Consider the following 23,588-nt stretch of genomic DNA (forward strand, 5'->3'; position numbering starts at 1 on the left):
CGCATAGCACAGGGAGATCAGCTCGGTGCTTTGTGATCGCCTGGAGGGGTGGGATAGGGAGGGTGGGAGGGAGACGCAAAAGGGAGAGGATATGGGAACATATGTATATGTATAACTGATTAAATTTGTTATAAAGCAAAAAAAATGTTCCTATAAAAGGGTTTAATCTTCAAGGAATTCATTGAAAAGACTCTGACAAGTACAGGTTTCTGATAACTGACTATATACTGCTGAACTGAATGAATAAGCATTTTCAGAACTCTAATGGGAAACTGATGAATTCATAAAAGTGCTAACAAAGATTAAGATGAAACAAAAAATTAATTACATGGGACTGAGTGAACTGATGAGGATGATTATAATTTTTGTGACTTTCTGTTTGAATAATAAAAAAAAAAAATTCGGGGCTTCCCTGGTGGCACAGTGCTTGAGATTCCGCCTGCCAATGCAGGGGACATGGGTTTGTGCCCCGGTCCGGGAAGATCCCACATGCCACGGAGCGGCTGGGACCGTGAGCCATGGCCACTGAGCCTGCGCATCCAGAGTCTGTGCTCTGCAACGGGGGAGGCCACAACAGTGAGAGGCCCACGTACTGGGAAAAAAAAAATTCCACAAGGACTCAGAGGCAAAAAATATATAAATAAATTTTCACTGCAAAGTAAAGGAGCTGTTACAGTAGAGGATTACTGGACTGAATGTCAATATTATGACATATTATGAGTGTGTTTCATGTTTGGTAATTGCAATCATTGTTGCTTTTGTTGTGGTCATCCATTTACAATGCTTGGTGTCAGTTTACTTATCTCTTGTAAAAATAAAATACAGCGTGTGTGTGTGAAAAATAAATAAACAAAATAAATAAATAAATAAATATGGATATGGTTTTAAACCTAAAAAAAAAAGTAGCTTTTCTGTACACTAACAATAAATTATCTGAAAAAGAAATAAAGAAAATAATCCCTATTGACAGTAGCATCAAAAACTATAAAATACTTAGGAATAAATTTAACCAAGATGGTGAAAGATCTTTACAGTAAAAACTACAAAACAGTGATGAAAGAAATCAAAGAGACACAAATAAATGGAAAATTATTTGCGGATTTGAATATTGTTAAATCTCAATACTATCTAAAGCGATTTATGTTTTCAAAGCAACCCCTATTAAGATTCTGATAGCATTTTTTACAGAAGTAGGAAACACAATCCTAAAATTTATATGGGCCCACAAAAGATCAGGACTAGCCAAAGCAATCCTGAGAAAGAAGAACAAAGCAGGAAGCATCACACTTCCTGATATCAAGCTATAGTATAATGCTATAGTAATCAAAACTGTATGGTACTAGCAAAAATCAGACACACAGACCAATGGAACTGAATCAAGAGCCCAGAAATAAAGCCATGCATATATGGTCAATGAATATTTGACAAGAGAGCCGAGAATACTCATTATAGCAAAGACAGTCTCTTCAATAAATGGTGCTGTGAAAATTTCATATTCACATCTTAAAGAATGAAACTAGACCCTTATACCACTCATAAAAACTAACTTGAAATGAATTAAAAACTTAAATATAAATCCTGGAATCATAAAACTATTAGAAGAAAACATAAGCCATTATACTGTACATCTTAACCCTTATACCCTGCTCTATAACAATTAAATCTAAATAAGCTGAAAAAAAGGAAAAGAATTAGAAGGAATATGAGGACACTTCAGGCATGACATTTTTTTCTGTGTAGTTTACATATATAATTGTGTGTATGTGAGTGCATGTTTATATATTGGTTCATGATATAAAATGTAATTCTTATAGATTGTGATTAAGAAGTTTTGAAGTCACTAGAATAAATTATATATTTAAAATTTTATGCTTATTTAACCTCCAGGTCAGAAATAACTTAGAGGCATTTTTATCATATAATAACAGAATAATATATGTGGAAGGAACTTCACAAAATCAGAATCTCCCTACCCATCTCAAAATATGTTAACTAAAATTGTTTAGAAAGTCTAAATATGATTTGAGTAATTAATAGACTATGATAAAGATTTCTTAGCAGATAGTGTATTATATTCTAAAATGATATAAATGATATAAATGGTATTGCTGATAAATCAGCAATATCAGTATTTTACAAATACAGATTTATTTATTTGGTGGCAGAACTAAAATTAAACCAAACACATCTCATTTCTAGTCTCAGGTGTATTTAAAATAATAGTGTTATCTAATTTTCAGATAATTTTAAATAAGTTAAATAAGTTAACTGAAATACCTTTAAAATACAAGATAATATTAAAGCTCTGTGGCAATTTGCATTGTGTTTCATTAAACATGCTAAAAATTATAAACCCTTATTTTTTGGTTTTTCTGGAACTTGAAATATTATTAACTGTATTTTTGACTTTCTAGATAAATCATCAACTAACAAATGAGTTTTAATTATTCACAGAATGTTAACTACATATTTCTATACATTCTTATATGAAATTTACAAGGTTACTTTTAAAAGTTTGTTAAATAGAATTTATTTCAAGATGTTTAATTGAGAAAAGTATAAGAATTTGGCCTATATCAAATGAGTCAAAGGAAAAACCATATGGAGTTAATTATATAATATTTTTTTTCATTTTATTTTAGACAATGATTCATAGCATACAGCAATTTCAGCATTCCTTGGCAACCGTATGATTATCTGGGTCAAAATGCCCATTTAACAAGAAGTCAGTGTGGAATGACACATGGATTTTAGTAAAGATTTTTATATTTTCAAGGTATAATGAATAATACCACTCATTAAAAGTTAATTTACTTTGTTAATTTAGTGATCAAATATGTAATTATATTTACAGGTCAATAGGTCTGAACTGAATTGTTAGTGGCACAGCTTGAAAGAGTGTGTATATAAAAAAAAACTAAATCCAAAATGAGAACCAGCTATGTTTCCTCTTAAACTGTACTAGCCATGTGTCTTCATTTTCTGTTATAGTTCATGTTTATTCACCAAACATTGTAGTGGTTGCCTATACTACAGATAAAATGTAAAACAATAAAATTATGATTGTTGGTGCACATCTTGAAATAATAGATTTCCTTATTAGTACTTTGTACCAGCTGTGATGTCTGAAAGAAATCGAACATAATTTCTAACTGGGCTGGCTGGATCCATGCACATATAACCCTTCGATGTCTCCAGCTGAGCCCATGTGTAACTTCATTAATAGCTGCTTATTCATAGTGGGTTCTTTGTAAAACTGCATGAAGTTCTTTTAAAATGACATCCAAGAACAAAGACCTATTTTGTTTAACATTTTTTCTTCTTCATTTAGAACACAGAATAGGCTATCTGAGCTTAAATTTTCTTGGTATTTTGAAAACAAATTAGTTGTTTTTTTCTTCTGCATTAGCTATGGGAGAATGGTGACAACTAATGTTTGGAAGCCATGGAAACTATAACTTAATACTATCCACCAAATCTTTTAAAAGTAATAGCATAAGTGATGAATGAAAATAAGAAATATTATAAATTAATATGGATATAGGGGTACCTTATGAGAAAACAAATTCAAATATTAAACAATTATATAACTGAGGACATTTTCTTTAGGGAAAACAAATTTCTAAACAGTAATTCTACTTATAGAGATTATTGGAAATGTGAACCTCGCCTAAGAATCTTATCATATTTAAAGGTAAAATTTAGTTTCAACGTTTCTGTTAATCCTTTGTGTTGTTAAAGTGTAACGGCATGGGATAGATGGCTCTTGTTTTCCAGAGAACTTTAATAAGGTTTTACACCAACACAGATCAACCCAGAGCCTTCTTTGTATTGGAGGGTACCAGTGAACTGGAGTGTTATATGTATTAAGAACTAGAAATCTGTGTGTCATAAGCTGGCTTGTCAGTTCTTCCCTGTCCACTGTTTATTCCCCTCTTGCCTACATTGCTTGTTACTCAAAATGTGTGCTTTTCTCATTTTTCTCAAGTTTGTAACACCTTAGTACTTCTTTCCTACTTTTATAACAAACCTTATTGATATATTTACCTCCCTGTACTTCCTATGTTGCCACATGGATGGAGTTTTTAAGCCATTTAACCTTAACTATCTTTTTAATGGCCCTATATCAAAATACAGTCACATTGGTGGCTAAGACTTCAACCTATGAATTTGGGGGAAACACAACTTAGTCTGTAACACAACATTCTGGTGAAAAAGTGAGATAATATACATAAAATCCATAGTGTAATAACTAAAACCTAGAAATGCTCAAGAAAATTATCTAACTATCATTACATAATTATCATATCACAATCATCATTGCTCTCACTATCATTTAGAGGTGACATTAAAAAACTTGAATGATAATGGATAGGACATTAATTCATATGCAGAGTGACTAATGAAATCAAACAACCCATGCATTTCTGAATGTATGCTTGTTTACTTTGTAGGAGGAAATGTCCAGAGAATATTTTCAAGAACATTTGGGGAATAATATCAAGAAAAGCTACTTTGAAAACATTTTTAATGTATTTTGTAAAACAGGGAGTAGAGTTATTTTCCTTTGTTTACAAAGACAGAATTTGGATAATCTGGTAGAAGTACTGAGTAGAAACATTCTACTTTCAATCATAGAATAGGTTTCTTTAAAAAGTGTTAGGGTTCCCATCCTGGAAACATTTCAAGAAAAAGGTAGACTTCACATTGTGGGATGTCGTTGTGTGATAGGTTGGTCTAAATGACTTCTAGGTATATTCCAATGCTGAAACTGTGACGTTATTGCTTAAAGTTTTATATTTTTCTGGGAGTAGGTCATACATGATGCTAGAATGAGGATTTTCAGCATAATGATGGAAGCACAATTTAGAATTTAAAGAGCTAAAAAATAAACATCATTTTAAAGTGAAAAATGTTATAGTTACTTGGATACAAGAATATTCTTAAATGAAGGAAACACTAAATAGTAATTGTAATGAGCTTCAGGTGATAAGCAGAGCCAGGGTGTAGAAGATGCACATGTGTGGAAAGCCAAAGGGAAAAGACTGTAGATGGTGGGGCTATGAGGGAGTGAGATCATTCAGAACACTGCAGTACAGGGCGAAGTCTATACATATAAAGTATCTGAAAATAATCTGAAATTCTTTAGAATGTTAGATATTTCCTGAGTTTTATAAGGGAAAATAACTTTAGTAACTTTCCACCTCGTTCAACTATTATTTCCCCTGAAACTAATGACATGTTTAATTTTGTACTTTTTACACTGATTATTTTAACACATCATCAATTTTATAAAGTTTAAATTTTATAAAATTTAAAATAATTTAAATTCAACTAAACAAAGTTTGCTTCTTTTTTATGGGTATTACCATTGCAACCATTTTTTATCTCTTGATTTATTTTCACATTTTTATTAGTCACAATTAGGATAGTTTATATTGCAGTAGCAAATGAACTGAAATTTCAGTGATGAGGACCACATAGACTTATTGTTCATTTTGTGTCTAGTGTGGCTGTAGTGGATTTCCTTGGAATCTATCCTCATATGGTAATACAAGGTGCCTTCCATTTTATGGTGTTGCTTTCATAAATACTTGCTTTCTGGTGTCACCACAGAACGGGAGGAGAAGATGTATATAGGACATTTTAGAACCAAGCTTCTAAATAATCTGTGTCCTGCAAATACAGGTATCCCCTGCTTTTTTTAAAAGATTGCTTTATGCCACTTTGCTTTTACAAAAGACCTATATTAGTACCCATTTTTGCTAACTGGAAGAAATCCAAAGAGGATTTTCACTTTTAAGGAAAAGGTGAAAAGTAAAAGTAGCATTCAGTGTTTGTTTTGCAGTGAGCCATTACAGAGGCAGTGCACACTCAGAGCAGAGAGTGGCACTACCAAGCTCCCTCCTCAGAAGCTACACTCAGCATCTCAGCATCAAGCTGCCATAGCTTTAAACTGTCTGTGAGCATCTGCACTTAATCTCAATTTATTTTGTGCATCCATTATTAATATGTGACTAAGGTAATTGTTTCTTAGCTTTATGCCATTTCAACTTACAAGAGTTTTCATAGGAAACCTCTACTTTCAGATAGCAGGGGAAACCTGCTATGTCATTTGTCAAAACTCCATCACACAGCCTCGACCCAATCACAAGCACCAAAACTGGAAAATCTAGTCTTCCTTTGTGACCAGGAAGATGGAAATGAAATAGAAACTGGTAAAACATGTAGCACAGTCTCTGCTATGATACTTAAGGTTATCCTTTGTGAAACAAGGAAGGAAGGGAGGGTCAGAACTGTTTTGGCAAGTTAAATCTAAAGGAGCAGAGGTTGAGAAGGGAAAAAGCTGAGGAGGAGGCCAAAATTCTGGGAGAGTGTATTGATGAGGCAGAAAAGAAAAGGCCATGACTAGAAACAAGAAAATTACAAATGGAAAAGCTCACCAATAAAGGCAAACATACATTAAAGGTAGGAAATCATCCACACACAAATATGATATCAAAATCAGCAATCATGAGAAAAGAGAGTACAAATATAGAATACTGGAGATGCATTTGAAATTAAAAGACCAGCAACTTAAAACAGTCTTGTTTATATATAGACTGCTATATCAAAACCTCAAGGTAACTGTAAACTGAAAATCTACTTTAGATACACCCACTAAAAAGAAAAAGGAATCCAAACACAACACTAAAGTTAATCATCATATCACAAGAGAAGAGAGCAAAAGAGGGAGGGAAGGAAAAAAGACCAACAAATATAAATCCAAACAATTAACAAAATGGCAATAAGAACATATATATGGATAATTACCTTAAACATAAATGGATTAAATGCTCCAACTAAAAGACACAGACTGGCTGAATGGAAACAAAAAGAAGACCCATATATGTGCTGTCAACAAGTAACCCACTTCAGATCTAGGGACACATACAAACTGAAAGTGAGGGGATGGAAAAAGTTATTCCATGCAAGTGGAAATCAAAAGAAAGCTGGAGTAGCAATACTCATATTAGACAAAATAGACTTTAAAATAAAGACTGTTACAAGAGACAAAGAAGGACACTACATAATAATCAAGGGATCAATCAAAGTAGAACATATAACAATTGTAAATATATATGCACCCAACACAGGAGCACCTCAATATGTAAGGCAAATACTAACAGTCATAAAAGGAAAAACTGACAGTAACACAATAATAGTGGGGGACTTTAACACACCACTTTCAACCATGGACAGATCATCCAGATAGAAGGTCAATAAGGAAACACAGGTCTTAAATAACACATTGGACCAGATGGATTTAAATGATATTTATAGAGCATTCCATACAAAAACAGTAGAATACACAATCTTTTCAAGTGCACATGGAATATTCTCCAGGAGAGATCATACGTTGGGCCACAAAGTGAGCCTTGGTAAAGTTTAAGAAAACAGAAATCATATCAGAGATCTTTTCCGACCATAACACTATGAGATTAGAAATCAACTACTGTAAAAAACACAAACACGTGGAGGCTAAGCAACATGCTAATAAACAACCAATGGATCACTGAAGAAATCAAAGAGGAAATAAAAAAATACGCAGAGACAAACGAAAATGAAAGCACGAAAATCTAAAACCTATGGGATGCAGCAAAAGCATTTTTAAGAAAGAAGTTTATAGCAATACAATCTTACCTCAGGAAACAAGAAAAATCTCAAACAAAAATCCACACCTTACACCTAAAGCAAAAAGAGAAGGAAGAATAAACAAAACCAAAAGTACAAGGAAAGAAATCATAAAGATCAGAACAGAAATAAATGAAACAGAGACAAAAGAACAATAGAAATGATCAATGAAACTAGAAGCTGGTCCTCTGAAAAGAGAAACAAAATAGATAAACCTTTAGACAGACTCATCAAGCAAAAAAAGGAGAGAGCTCAAATCAATAAAATTAGAAAAAAAAGGATGAATTACAAATGAAACCACAGAAATACAAAGGCTCATAAGAGACTACTACCAGCAACTATGTTCCAATAAAATGGACAACCTAGATGAAATGGACAAATTCCTAGAAAGGTACAATCTTCCAAGAATGAACCAGGAAGAAATACAAACTTTGAGCAGACCAGTCACAAGTACTGAAATTGAAATTGTGATAAAAAAAACCTCCCAGCAAACAACAGTCCAGGACCAGATGGCTTCACAGGCGAATTCTAGCAAAAATTTAGAGAAGCGTTAACACATATGCTTCTGAAACTATTCAAAAAAATTGCAGAGGAAGGAACACTGCCAAACTGATTCAATGAGGCCACCATCAGTCTGATATCAAAACCAGACAAAGATACCTCAAAATAAGAAAATTAGAGGCCAATACCACTGATGAACATAGATGCAAAAATCCTCAACAATTAGCAAACTGAATCCAACAACACATTAAAAGGATCATACACCATGATCAAGTGGGATTTATCCCAGTGATCCAAGGATTTTTCAATCCACGAATCAAAGAGTGTGATACATCACATCAACAAATTGAAGAATAAAAACAATATGACCATCTCAATAGATGCAGAAAAAGCTTTTGACAAAATTCAACACCCATTTATGACAAAAAAAACACACACCTCTCCAGAAAGTGGGGGTACAGGGAACATATCTCAATATAATAAAGGCCACATATGACAAACCTACAGCTAACATCATACTCAAGGGTGAAAAGCTGAAAGCATTTCCTTTAAGATCAGGAACAAGACAAGGATATCCACTCTCACCACTTTTACTCAACATAGTTTTGGAATTTCTAGCCATGGCAATCAATGAAGAAAAAGAAGTAAAGGGAATCCAAATTTGAAAAGATGAAGTAAAACTGTCATTTTTGCAGATGACATGATAGTATACATAAAAAATCCTAAAGATGCTACCAGAAAACTACTAGAGCTCATTAATGAATTCAGTGAAGTTGCAGGATACAAAATAATCAGAATGAGAAATTAAAGAAACAATCCCATTTACCATTGTATTAAACAGAAAAAATACCTAGGACTAAACCTACCTAAGGAGTCAAAAGACCTGTGCTCTGAAAACAATAAGATGCTGATGAAAGAAATTGAAGATGACACAAACAGATAGAAGGATATACCATGTTCTTGGATTGGAAGAATCAATATTGTCAAAATGACTATACTACCCAAAGCACTCTACAGATTCAATGCAATCCCTATAAAATTACCAATTGTATTTTTCACAGAATTAGAGCAAAAAATCTTAAAATTTGTATGGAGACAGAAGAGATCCTGAATAGCCAAAGCAATCTTCAGAAAGAAAAACGGAGCTGGAGAAATCAGGCTCCCTGACTTTAGACTATACTACAAAGCTACATTAATCAAGGCAGTATCGTACTGGAGCAAAAACAGAAGTATAGATCAATGGAACAGGATAGAAAGCCCAGAGATAAACCCACACACTATGGTCACCTAATCTATTACAAAGGAGGCAAGACTATACAATGGAGAAAAGACATTCTCTTCAATAAATGATGCTGAGAAGACTGGACAGCTACATTAAAATGATGAAAATTAGAACATTCTTTTACACCATACACAAAAATAAACTCAAAATGGATTAAAGACCTGAATGTAAGGCCAGACACTCTAAAACTCTTAGAGGAATACATAGGCAGAACCCTATTTGACATAAATCACAGCAATATCTTTTTTGATTCATCTCCTAAAGCAACTGAAAATAAAAACAAAAATAAATAAATGGGACCAGGGCTTCCCTGATGGTGCAGTGGTTAAGAATCCACCTGCCAATGAAGGGGACACAGGTTTGAGCCCTGGTCCAGGAAGATCCCACATGCTGTGGAGCAACTAAGCCCATGCACCACAACTACTGAGCCTGCACTCTAAAGACTGCAAGCCACAACTACTGAAGCCCACATGCCTAGAGCCCATGCTCCACAATGAGAGAAGCCTGCACACCTCTATGAAGAGTAGCCCCAGCTCGCCACAACTAGAAAAGGCCTGTGCACAGCAATGTAGACCCAACACAGCCAAAAATAAATACACAAAATAAATTTATAAAATAAATAAATAAATGGGACCTAATTAAACTCAATAGCTTTTGCACAGCAAAGGAAACCATAAACCAAATGAAAAGGCAATCCACAGAATGGGAGAATATATTTGCAAATGAAGCCATCAACAAGAGATTAATCTCCAAAATTTACAAGCAGCACATGCAGCTCAGTATCAAATAAAAAAAAACCCAATCAAAAAATGGGCAGAAGACCTAAATCGACATCTCTCTAAAGAAGACATACAAATGGCCAAGAGGCACATGAAGAGATGTTCAACACTGTTAATTATTAGAGAAATGCAAATCAAAACTACAATGAGATATCACTGCATGCAAGTCAGAACAGCCATCATCAAAAAGTCTACAGACAAAAAATGCTTCAGTGGGTGAGGAGAAAAGGGAACACTCCTACACTGTTGGTGGGAATGTAAATTGGTATGTACACTATGGAGAACAGTCTGGATGTTCCTTAAAAAAGTAAAAGTAGAGCCCTCTATGATCCAGCAATCCTCCTCCTGGACATATATCCAGAGATAAACATGGTTTGAAAGGATACATGCACCCTAATGTTCATTGCAGAGCTCTTTATAATAGCCAAGATATGGAAGCACCCTAAATGTCCATCGACAGATGAATGGATAAAGAAGATGTGATACATGTATACAATGGAATATTACTCAGCCATTAAAAAGAATGAAATAATGCCATTTGTGATTGACCTGGAGATTGTCATACTAGGTGAAATGAGACAGAAAGAGAAAGACAAATATCATATGATATCACATATGTGGAATCTAAAAAAATGATACAAATGAACATATTTACAAAATGTGAACAGGCTCACAGACTTAGTTTACGTTTACCAAAGGGGAAGGGATGGGGAAGGGATGGGGGAGGGACAGACTGGGATTTGGGGATTGACATATACACTCTGCTATATTTAAAATAGATAACTAGAAGATGGTTCTTCAGAGACTATAGTCTGCCATCTTCTCAGTCTACCAGCTTTCTAAATAAAGTTGTCTTCCTTGCCTCAGCATCTCGTCTCCTATTCATCAGCCTGTTGTGCGGTGAGCAGAGCGAGACTGGACTCGGATAGATTAAATATTCTTCATGGCCGCACTTATTTGGATTACACTGGAGGATTCTCTTCTAATTGTGCTCATTTCCCCACTTCCCCCGTCATCAGAAATTGTGTGGCAGGCACTGTCTTGGTGCTCTGGTTGGTGTCAGGCCTCAGCATCTGAGGTGGGAGAGCCAAGTTCAGGACAATGGTCCACCAGAGACCTCCCAGTGCCACGTAATATCAAACGGCGAAAGCTCTCCCAGAGATCTCCATCTCAACACTAAGACCCAGCTCCACTCAATGACCAGTAAGCTAGAGTGCTGGAAACCCTATACAAAACAACTAGTAAGACAGGAACACAGCCCCACCCATTAGCAGAGAGGCTGCCTAAAATCATAATAAGTTCAGACACCCCAAAACACACCACTGGATGTACTCCTGCCCACCAGAAAGACAAGATCCAGCCTCATCCACCAGAACACAGGCACCAGGCCCCTCCACCAGATGGCCTGCACAACCCACTGAACCAACCTTACCCACTGGGGGCAGACACCAAAAGCAACGGGAACTATGAGCCTGAAGCCTGTGAAAATAAAACCCCAAACACAGTAAGTTAAGCAAAATGAGAAGACACAGGAACACACAGCAGATGAGGGAGCAAGGTAAAAACCCACCAGACCAAACAAATGAAGAGGAAATAGGCAGTCTACCTGAAAAAGAATTCAGAGTAATGATAGTAAAGATGATTCAAAATCTTGGATATAGAATGGAGAAAATACAAGAAACGTTTAACAAGGACCTAGAAGAACTAAAGAGCAAACAAACAATGATGAACAACACCATGAATGAAATTTAAAATTCTCTAGAAGGAATCAATAGCAGAATAACAGAGGCAGAAGAATGGATAAGTGACATGGAAGATAAAATAGTGGAAATAACTACTGCAGAGCAGAATAAAGAAAAAAGAATGAAAAGGACATTCAGGACAATCTCAGAGACCTCTGGGACAACATTACATGCACCAACATCCGAATTATAGGAGTGCCAAAAGACGAAGAGAAAAAAAAAGTGACTGAGAAAATATTTGAAGAGATTATAGTTGAAAACACCCTAATATACGTAAGGAAAGAGTCAATCAAGTCCAGGAAGCAGAGAGAGTCCCATACAAGATAAATCCAAGGAGAAACACACCAAGACACATATTAATCAAACTATCAAAAATTAAATACAAAGAAAAACTCTGCAAGCTAGAGGGTGTAGCAGGACATATTTAAAGTGATGAAAGGGAAAAACCTACAACAAAGATTACTCTACCCAGCAAGGAATTCATTTAGGTTTGACAGAGAAATTAAAACCTTTACAGACAAGCAAAAGCTAAGAGAATGCAGCACCACCAAACCATCTCTACAACAAATGCTAAAGGAACTTCTCTAGGCAGAAAACACAAGAGAAGGAAAAGACCTACAATGATAAACCCAAAACAATTAAGAAAATGGTAATAGGAACATACATATCGATAATTACCTTAAATGTAAATGGAGTAAATGCTCCAACCAAAAGACATAGACTGGTTAAATGAATACAAAAACAAGACCCATATATATGCTGTCTACAAGAGACTCGCTTCAGACCTAGGGACACATACAGACTGAAAGTGAGAAGATGGAAACAGATATTACCTGCAAATGGAAATCAAAAGAAAGCTAGAGTAGCAATTCTCATATCAGACAAAACAGACTTTAAAACAAAGACTATTACAAGAGACAAAGAAGGACACTACATAATGATCAAGGGATCAATCCAAAAAGAAGATATAACAATTGTAAATATTTATGCACCCAACATAGGAGCACCTCAATACATAAGGCAAATGGTATATCCATAAAAGGGGAGATTGACAGTAACACAATCATAGTGGGGGACTTTAACACCCCACTTTCACCAAAGGACAGATCATCCAAAATGAAAATAAACACGGAAACACAAGCTTTAAATGATACATTAAACAAGATGGACTTACTTGATATTTATAGGACACTCCATCCAAAAACAACAGAATACACATTTTTATCATGTGCTTATGGAAAATTCTCCAGGATAGATCATATCTTGGGTCACAAATCAAGCCTTGGTAAATTTAAGAAAATTGAAATTGTATCAAGTATCTTTTCTGACCAGAATGCTATGAGACTACATTTCAATTACAGGAAAAAATCTGTAAGAAATACAAACACATGGAGGCTAAACAACACACTACTTAATAACCAAGAGATCACTGAAGAAATCAAAGAGAAAATCAAAAAATACCTAGAAAGAAATGACAATGAAAACACAATGACCCAAAATGTATGGGATGCAGCAAAAGTAGTTCTAAGAGGGAAGTTTATAGCTATACAAGCCTCCCTTAAGAAACAAGAAACATCTCAAATAAACAACCTAAACTTACACCTAAAGCAATTAGAGAAAGAAGAACAAAAAACCCCCAAAGTCAGCAGAAGGAAAGAAATCATAAAGATCAGATCAGAAATAAATGAAAAACAAATGAAGGAAACAATAGCAAAGATCAATGAAACTAAAAGTTGGTTCTTTGAGAATTAAACAAAATTGATAAACCATTAGCCAGATTCATAAAGAAAAAAAGGGAGAAGACTCAAATCAATAGAATTAGAAATGAAAAAGGAGAAGTAACAACTGACACTGCAGAAATACAAAGGATCATGAGAGATTACTATAAGCAACTCTATGCCAATAAAATGGACAACCTGGAAGAAATGGACAAATTCTTAGAAATGCACAACCTGCCACGACTGAATCAGGAAGAAATAGAAAATATGAACAGACCATTCACAAGAACTGAAATTGAAACTGTGATTAAAAATCTTTCAACAAACAAAAGCTCAGGACCAGATGGCTTCACAGGCGAATTCTATCAAACATTTAGAGAAGAGCTAACACCTATCCTACTCAAACTCTTCCAAAATATAGCAGAGGGAGGAACACTCCCAAGCTCATTCTATGAGGCCACCGTCACCTTGATACCAAAACCAGACAAGGATGTCATGAAGAAAGAAAACTACAGGCCAATATCACTGATAAAAATAGATGCAAAAATCCTCAACAAAATACTAGTAAACAGGGCTTCCCTGGTGGCGCAGTGGTTGGGAGTCTGCCTGCCGATGCAGGGGAGATGGGTTCGTGCCCCAGTCTGGGAGGATCCCACGTGCCGTGGAGCAGCTGGGCCCGTGAGCCATGGCCACTGGGCCTGTGCGTCCGGATCCTGTGCTCCGCAGCGGGAGAGGCCACAACAGTGAGAGGCCCACATACCACACACACACACACACACAAAAAAATACTAGTAAACAGAATCCAACAGCACATTAAAAGGATCATACACCATGATCAAGTGGGGTTTATTCCAGGAATGCAAGGATTCTTCAATATATGCAAATCAATCAACGTGATAAACCATATTAACAAATTGAAGGAGAAAAACCATATGATCATCTCAATAGATGCAGAGAAAGCTTTCGACAAAATTCAACACCCATTTATGATAAAAACCCTGCAGAAAGTAGGCATAGAGGGAACTTTCCTCAAATAATAAAGGCCATATATGACAAACACACAGGCAGCATCGTCCTCAATGGTGAAAAAATGAAACCATTTCCACGAAGATCAGGAACAAGACAAGGTTGCCCACTCTCAGCACTCTTATTGAACATCGTTTTGGAAGTTTTAGCCACAGCAATCAGAGAAGAAAAAGAAATAAAAGGAATCCAAATCAGAAAAGAAGTAGTAAAGCTGTCACTGTTTGCAGATGACATGATACTACACATAGAGAATCCTATAGATGATACCAGAAAACTACTAGAGCTAATCAATGAATTTGGTAAAGTAGCAGGATACAAAATCAATGCACAGAAATCTCTGGCATTCCTGTACACTAATGATGAAAAATCTGAAAGTGAAATCAAGAAAACATTCCCATTTACCACTGCAACAAAAAGAATAAAATATCTAGGAATAAACCTACCTAAGGAGACAAAAAACCTGTATGCAGAAAATTATAAGACACTGATGAAAGAAATTAAAGATGATACAAATAGATGGAGAGATATACCATGTTCTTGGATTGGAAGAATCAACATTGTGAAAATGACTCTACTACCCAAAGCAATCTACAGATTCAATGCAATACCTATCAAACTACCACTGGCGTTTTTTCACAGAACTAGAACAAAAAATTTCACAATTTGTAGGGAAACACAAAAGACCCCAAATAGCCAAAGCAGTCCCCTAGTTCTCTTTTCTCTTTTCAATAGAACTAAAGGAAGAAAGCTTTACTTATAAAATACCTGAATCTTATAGAATCCAGAAAGAATTGTCCCTTGAAAATATTACTCACTCTACGAGCTCTGACTTCTCTGGAATGGTATCCTGGAAATTGGTGAAGTCCTGGCCTTCTTCCTCATTTATTTTTCTTTTTCTTGAAATTGTTCTATAAATAACTTATTATTGATAGTTTCTCAAATTTACTCATTTTTTTTGCCTTGGAAATTGACCACCATTCTTTATTCTTTATAAATTATGGGAGGTCTATCATTTACTGGGCTTTCTACAAATGTTTGGCTTTCTGTCTTCCTGATTATTTTTTACTTTTGTCATTTTTTGAAAAATGAATTAATTAAATTAGTTGGGTCTTCATTGCTGCTCGTGGGCTTTCTCTAGTTACGGTCAGTGGGGGCCACTCTTCGTTGTGGTGTGCAGGCTTCTCACTGCAGTGGCTTCTCTTGTTGCAGAGGATAGGCTCTAAGCATGCAGGTTTCAATAGCTGTAGCACACAGGCTCAGTAGTTGTGGCTCGTGGGCTTAGTTGCTCCACGGCAAATGGGATCTTCCTGGACCAGGGCTTGAACCCATGTCCCCTGCATTGGCAGGCAGATTCTTAACCACTGTGCCACCAGGGAAGTCCCTTTTACCTTTGTCTTTAAAAATATCTTTAATTCATCTTCTGTTTTTGTTGTGGTTGTTGTTTTTGCTTTTTTCCCAATGTAAAAATCTATACCTTCTGCTACTTAATAAAGCAAATAAAATGTCATTGTTTGTTAGAAATCTTGCCCTTACTAATTTTTTCAAAAAATTTCTTTTATACAGTGACTGTAGTCCATTATTTTATAGACTCTTGAAGAAAATTAAGTGCCTTCCCTTGCTTATTCCTCCAATAATTAAAAGAAATGCTTTCCATATAAATCAGAATTTGTTCTCCTTCAAAATGCTTCAAATTTTCCAGGTTTTATTTCTGTAGTGAGAAAAGTAGATATTTTTAAATTGCCAAAAATATGATTTTCTAAGAACTTTTTTTCAATTCTGCTGATCCATTTACATCTTTTGTTGTATTCAGTCAGCACTGTATATCCAGAGACAGAATGGATAAAGAAGATGTGGTACATATATACATTGTATGATATCACTTATATGTGGAATCTAAAAAAACGGTACAAATGAACTTATTTACAAATCAGAAATAGAATTACAGATTAGAAAAACATCTTATGGTTACCGGGGTGGGGGAAGGGGAGGGATAAAATGGAGATTGAGATCAATATATACACATTACTATAATAAAATAAACTAATAAGGACCTACTGTATAGCACAGGGAACTCTAATCAATACTCTGTAATGACCTATGTGGGAAAATAATCTAAAAAAGAGTAGATATATGTATATGTATAATTGATTCACTTTTCTGTACAGAAAAAAGTAACATAACACTATAAATCAATTATACTCCAATAAAAATTTAAAAAAAATAAAAAAATAAAAAAGTATATCCGGAGACATTTATTCAATACTTTATTCTTATAATATTTCTACTGTATGATACAATAGACATTTTTTAACATGTGCCTTTTCCAGCTTTATTGAGATATAATTAACATATAATATATGTAAGCAAGTTTCAAGTACAGTTGGCCCTCCATATCTGTGGGTTCCCCATCAGTGGATTCAGCCAACTGCAGATCAAACAATATTTTCTATCCACTGTTGACTGAATCCACAGATGTGGAACCCATGAATACTGAGGGCTGACTGTAAGGGACCTGAGCATCAACGGGTTTTGTTATCCACGAAAGGTCCTGGAAACAGTCCTCCACAGATACTGAGAGACAGCTGTGTATAATACAGTATTGTTAACTATAGTCAATAGCAAAAAAAGAAACAATCTGATTAAAAAGTTGGAAAAGGACCTGAATAGACATTTTTCCAAAGAAGACCTACAAACGGCACATAGGTACATGAAAAGGTGCTCAAAATCACTAATCATCAGGGAAGTGCAAATCAAAACCACAATGAGATATCACCTTACACCTGTTAGAATGAGTATTATCAAAAAGACGATGACAAGTGTTGATGAGGACATGGAGAAAAGGGAACACTTGTGCACTGTTGTTCGGAATGTAATTGGTGCTTCCACAATGGAAAACATTATGGAGGTTCCTCAAAAATTAAAAACAACTACCATATCATCCAGCAATCCCAATTCTGGGTATATCCAAAGGAAATGAAACCAAGATCTTGAAGAGACATCTGCGCTCCCATGTTCATTGCAGCATTATTCACAAAAGCCAAGATACGGGAAAAAACTGAAGTGCCTGTCTACAGATGAATGGAGACACACACACACACACACACACACACTCACATACACAATGGAATATTACTCAGCCATGAGATACAAGGAAATCCTGCCATTTGCAACAAAATGGATGGACCTTGAAGGCATTACGTTAAGTAAGATAAGTCAGATGGAGAAAGACTAATAGTGTATAATCTCACTTACATGTGGAAAGAAAGCCAAACTCATAGATATAGGTAGTAAAATGGTGGTTGCCAGGGTCTAGGGGGTGGCAGAAATGAGGTGATGTTGGTCAAAGGGTACAAACTTCTAGTTATAAGATGAATAAATTCTGGGCAGTGTATAGCATGGGCCTACAATAAACTTTTATTTACTTTTTACTCTATTCTAGATTTAGTTGATATCCCTTTTCAATATTCAAACTGTCTTCATTGAAGAAATGGCATCATATCCTTAAAGAAACTTTTTCCCATCTCTTGATGATATACAAATTAGAACCCTGATATTTTTTCATCCTGACTCCTGACATTATTTTTTTTCTTTTTTTTTTTTTTTTTTTTTTTTGCGGTATGCGGGCCTCTCACTGTTGTGGCCTCTCCCGTTGCGGAGCACAGGCTCCGGACGCGCAGGCCCAGCGGCCATGGCTCACGGGCCCAGCCGCTCCGCGGCATATGGGATCCTCCCAGACCGGGGCACGAACCCGTATCCCCTGCATCGGCAGGCGGACTCTCAACCACTGCGCCACCAGGGAGGCCCCTGACTCCTGACATTTTAAAAAATGTCTAATAAAATGTTCATATATTCCAAGTACTTATATACATATGGTAAAACTGCTGTGAGCTAAAGCTATAATCATTCATTCATTCGTTTATTCTGCAAGTATTGTTTTGAGAGGCTTACACATACCAGGAACTGTGGCAGATGCTCTGGATAAAAAGACAAGTAAATATGCTGTCTGTTCTCAAGGAGCTCTCAGTACATTTGGAAGACCCTCTATCATTCAATACATATTTATTGAGCAACTAATTATTAGGGGCCAGCCACTGTTCTAGGTGCTTAGGATACAAGGGTGACAAAAGAGGTAACTATTCCTGTCCATATGGGACTCATATTTTAGTGGGTAGAGGGGTAGATAAGCAAGGAACAACAACAATAATAAGTAAAGTGCACAGTTTATTACATGGTAATAAGTGCTTTAGAAAAATTACAGTAGGTTAACAGGTATTAAAATGTGGGGAGAAAGGAAGTGCACAGTATTAAACAGGCTAGTCAGGAAATTCACGCTGAGAAGGTTAAGACTTTGGAAAGATCTGAAGGAAATGAGGGCATTAACCAAGCAGATGTCTGGAGAAAGAAAGTTCTAAGCAGAGGGAATTGCTAGAAAAAAAGGTTAAGGTTAAGGTAGATCAGGCCAAGCTTTTGGTATGTGTTTAATGTAAAAGGCCAGTGTAAATGGATTAGTTTAAACAAAGGAGAGAGAAGGAGGAGATGAGGTCAGAGTGGTAACAAGGGACAGGTGCTGTAGGTGATTTTAAGGACTTTGGCTTTTACTATGAGTGAGGTATTTTGAGCAGAGGAGGAATGTACTATGATTCATGCTCTGGAAGCATCAATCTGGATGTGCACGCACGCAAAATACAAGAAAACACACAAATAAAGATGTATATAGCACGATGTTATAACTGTTATAATGGGACACGACAGAGAGGCAACTGAAGGGAAGGGACGTTATGTCTTTCTCTTCACAGAGATTAGAGAAACCCATGTACTTCCCCTTTAGTCACGACACAGTGATAATGACTGTCAGAAATGGTGTTCTCCTGTGAAGTCCATAAAGGCAGGGCCTTGTCTATCTTGCTCTCCACAATAGCCCGAGTGACTCTGACATCATCTGTTACATATAAATTAGTTTTTGAAGTATGAGGAGAATAGGAGTTATTCAGGAGTTGGAGCAGTGGCCTTCCAGACAGAGGAAATGACATGTAGGTGGGCTCTGCATGGCACTTGATTTCTCCACTCTATGCAATGATGGTGCTGGACTAAAGATCTTTATTTACTGTGACTGATTCCTTTTTCAAATTTAGGTATGATACAATCTTCTCTTTCTGGTCAATTAAAATTTAAACTTTTTTTCTCATAAGCTGCATCAAGCACTTTAAATGAATTTATGGCTGTATCCCCTATGTGTTTTCTCAATTCCTCTTCTTAGGCTAGGCCTCCATGAGTTAGTTGAGTTCCCTCATGTTCTCCATGAGGGAACTCAACTAACTGCTCCCATTTCAGTACTGCTTCTATGCTGATGTCTTAAACCTGTCTCTAGTTCCCAACCTGCCCTGAGCTCCAGGCTACAGATACAACCAAATCCTAAATACTGTCACTTAAATTTACCACAGATCTTTAAAAATTGACCTGATCTCCTGACCTGTTTTGTTCTCTATTTCATTGAATGGCACTAAGAACTACCCCAAAAGAACCTGAGCTTCAGCTCAATTTCTTCTTCTTCTTTGTTCTGCACTTTCAAAAACCAAATCCTATGTATCTAGTCCTAGCTGGTTGGTGAACTTGTCACTTCTTTCTACCGGTTGCCAACTTTCTTTCAGTCCACCATCAACTCAGGGCAAGATTACGTTATCAGCCTAGCATTTTTGTCTCCGAGTTCAACTTCCTCCACACTTCTGCCAGGATGATTTTTAAAAAAGGCAAATCTGATCTTGGCATTCCCCTTCTGAATGCATTCTATGACTTCCTGTATGAGAGTTTCTTAATTGACTACATAATATTCATTTCATTCTTCTTCCTTAAAAACAGAACCGCAATTGTATTCAGGGTAGCTCCTTAAAGAGTATAGGCTCAGAAAGGAGGTGTGCACTTTTGCCATTCTTCCTTTTTGTACCTGGAAGATAGCTATGATATTGGAACTTCAGCAGCCATTTTGGACTATGAGGCTATGAGGATAGAAGCCATATAATATACTAAGGATTGTGGATAGGCTACAAAAATGCAAGCTGAGTCCTTTATGTCTATGGAATAGTCACACCAGACCTGGTCTGCTTACTTTCATCTTTTTTACATGAAAGAAACAAACCTTTATCTTATTTATTCACATACTTGGATTTTCATTACATGCAGCCAAATATAATCCCAATTGTAGGATGAGCTGTATAACTGTGGGAAAGAGTACAAAATAAAAATGCAGGGCATCTTGTTGAAAAATTACTAAGACTTTCAAGGTGGCAATATCAGCGCTTTAAACCAAGCATGGGTCCCCTTTAAGCCCACATCACTGTGAGACTGTGTAAGTTGAAAACCCATCAAATCAGACCTGTTTAATTGAGAGACACCTATTGCTCTATGGTTCAAAGTCCTAAGCATGTTTTACTAGACCCTTTGTAATCTGGTATTTGCTTGCCTTTCCAGATTCTTCTCTCATCACTTGCAATCTATGATGCAATCATCATGAATTATTATCAGTTTCTTTGCACCCCTGGGATATGCCTATCCAACCAACCTCACATTATGTTCTTTATCTAGCTAAGATCTATCCAACTTGACTGTTTCAACTTTGAGGTCACAACTTTTGGGGGAACTTTTAACTTTCCAAGTCTAGCACAGATGTCCCTGACATGAACTTGCATTGAACCTTATACTTCCTCTAATTTATGTACTCATAAAATATGGCATTATTAATTATTCTATGTCCAACTACTCTGTAATCTTTGTGAATGAAGCATGTGTCCCTTGCTCAACCTCATATTCTCCATACCTAACACAGAATATAAAACTTAGAAGCTGCTCAAATATTTACTATTGGATGTTGCATAAAAGACACATTTTTAAGAAAGGGAAGATTCTGGATCTTATTTCTAAGAAATTATTCTCCACTTTTTCAACAGGCAAACCTAAATTTTGAGAGTAAACTATTAACACAGATAAAAATTGTTAGCCTTTGAAAGGTATAGGAACAAAGTAATGTCAGGAATATAGTAAATATTCAAAGTCTAATGGGACAAAAAAAGACAGTGTACCCCATTTGTAATACTCAGCATGTGGAGAGTCATAGCCCTTATGACATTGCACATTAAAGCAAAGAACGTGAATTAATATTTTTAAAATGTTGTGTATAATTTAAAACAATGTCCACAGACCTCTTAATAAGTCCTATATTCATTTAAGAAACATTTCAGTCCATGCAAGTGTTTTCTGCACATAAACATATGGCAAACTTCATGAAGTCAGGAAGTATCTTGTGGAGAGAATAAAAGCCAGTGTGGCCCTCAGTAACAAGCCACAAGAATTAGCAATCATAGATCCAAAGGAAATGAATGTAGCTGGCCAATATCTTACCTTTCTGAAATGTGCAGAAACATAGTTCTTTATATTTAGGTATGTAGGATTATCACTTTAGGACCTTAAAATGACCACTTTAATAATATAAAACAGTAGATATCCCTTTAATTACTGGATTTATTACATCTATCAAAAGAGTTAGTTCTAGCTAGAAAACGTGATTCTTCTCTCATTTAAACATTATACACAGACCCCTGACTACTTGGAATTCCCAATAAAATTTCAAATCACTTCACAATAACTTCTGAAACTGTAGAATGAGAGTGTAGGCATGTGCTTGTGTGTGAGTGTGTGTGTGTGTGTGTGTGTGTGTGTGTTGGTTATATGTGGTTTTGAGTTGGTTTGAAATACAGAAGTCATTTTAATTTTTTAAAATTGGTTTCCATTAACTTACTTCTTTTGAGTCTGATTTATCTTTCAGTTGCCTGCTTAATTGCTTTCCCTGTCTTTCTCCCTCTCTCTGTCTCTCCTCTAATAGGTTTTGTTTCAATTTTTAATGAGCCCTTTAACTTTTTCCCTTTACGTATTTCTCTCCATTTGTTCTTTATACGTTTTACCTAACACCTTTTTTTTTTTTTTTTTTTTTGGTACGTGGGCCTCTCACTGTTGTGGCCTCTCCTGTTGCGGAGCACAAGCTCCGGACGCGCACACTCAGTGGCCATGGCTCCCGGGCCCAGCCACTCCGAGGCATGTGGGATCTTCCCGGACCGGGGCACAAACCCATGTCCCATGCATCAGCAGGAGGACTCTCAACCACTGCGCCACCAGGGAAGCCCTAACAGCTTTTTTTTCACCATTAAGAATTTTGGAAAATGCATTTCTTTGGAGGCACATGACACCTGGCTCCTTCCTTGCTCAAGCTCCCTCTTCTGTTTTCCTTCTTGCCTCTTGTTTGTGCCTTCCTGTTTTTCACTGCCTTTTCCTCAACTACTTTTTGAAATCCCCCTGGTGTTTGATCTTTCCCATTTTCTTCCTGCAGTCCTGTTTTACTCCTTTTTTTTTCTTTTGAACAGTAAGGCTGTGTCACATAAGGAAAAGATTCTGAGCCTGGGAGCCAGAGAGAGCTAGGTTGAAACCTGGCTAACTTATGTATTGATAATTAGAAGAACAGCCCTTTTTTGAAATAGTGTATTATCTTTTTATTGTACACTTTATACCAGAAATAAATATAGTTACTTTTTCTGGAACTGTGATGATATTTTTGTAACTAAATCCCAATGTTTATATGACTATGCATGTTATTGGGAATATTCTGTTATTTTAAGGCTGAGTTCTTAATTTGAGTAATTTAAAAACAGAAATACCCAGAATAAAGTTCAGGGACCTACCCACCAAGTAAAGTTTGTTGGGGCTTTATGAGCAGACTCACAACACTCAACCTCTGTGTCAGTCAAAGAAAGACTACTGTCCCTTCAGGTCTCCTCGATCAAAAAGGAAGCCATTACTTTGTTGGATTCTTGGGTATTGGAGA

This window comes from Mesoplodon densirostris, chromosome 1 (genome assembly GCF_025265405.1).
Source record: "Mesoplodon densirostris isolate mMesDen1 chromosome 1, mMesDen1 primary haplotype, whole genome shotgun sequence".
In the NCBI taxonomy this organism is placed as follows: Eukaryota; Metazoa; Chordata; class Mammalia; order Artiodactyla; family Ziphiidae; genus Mesoplodon; species Mesoplodon densirostris.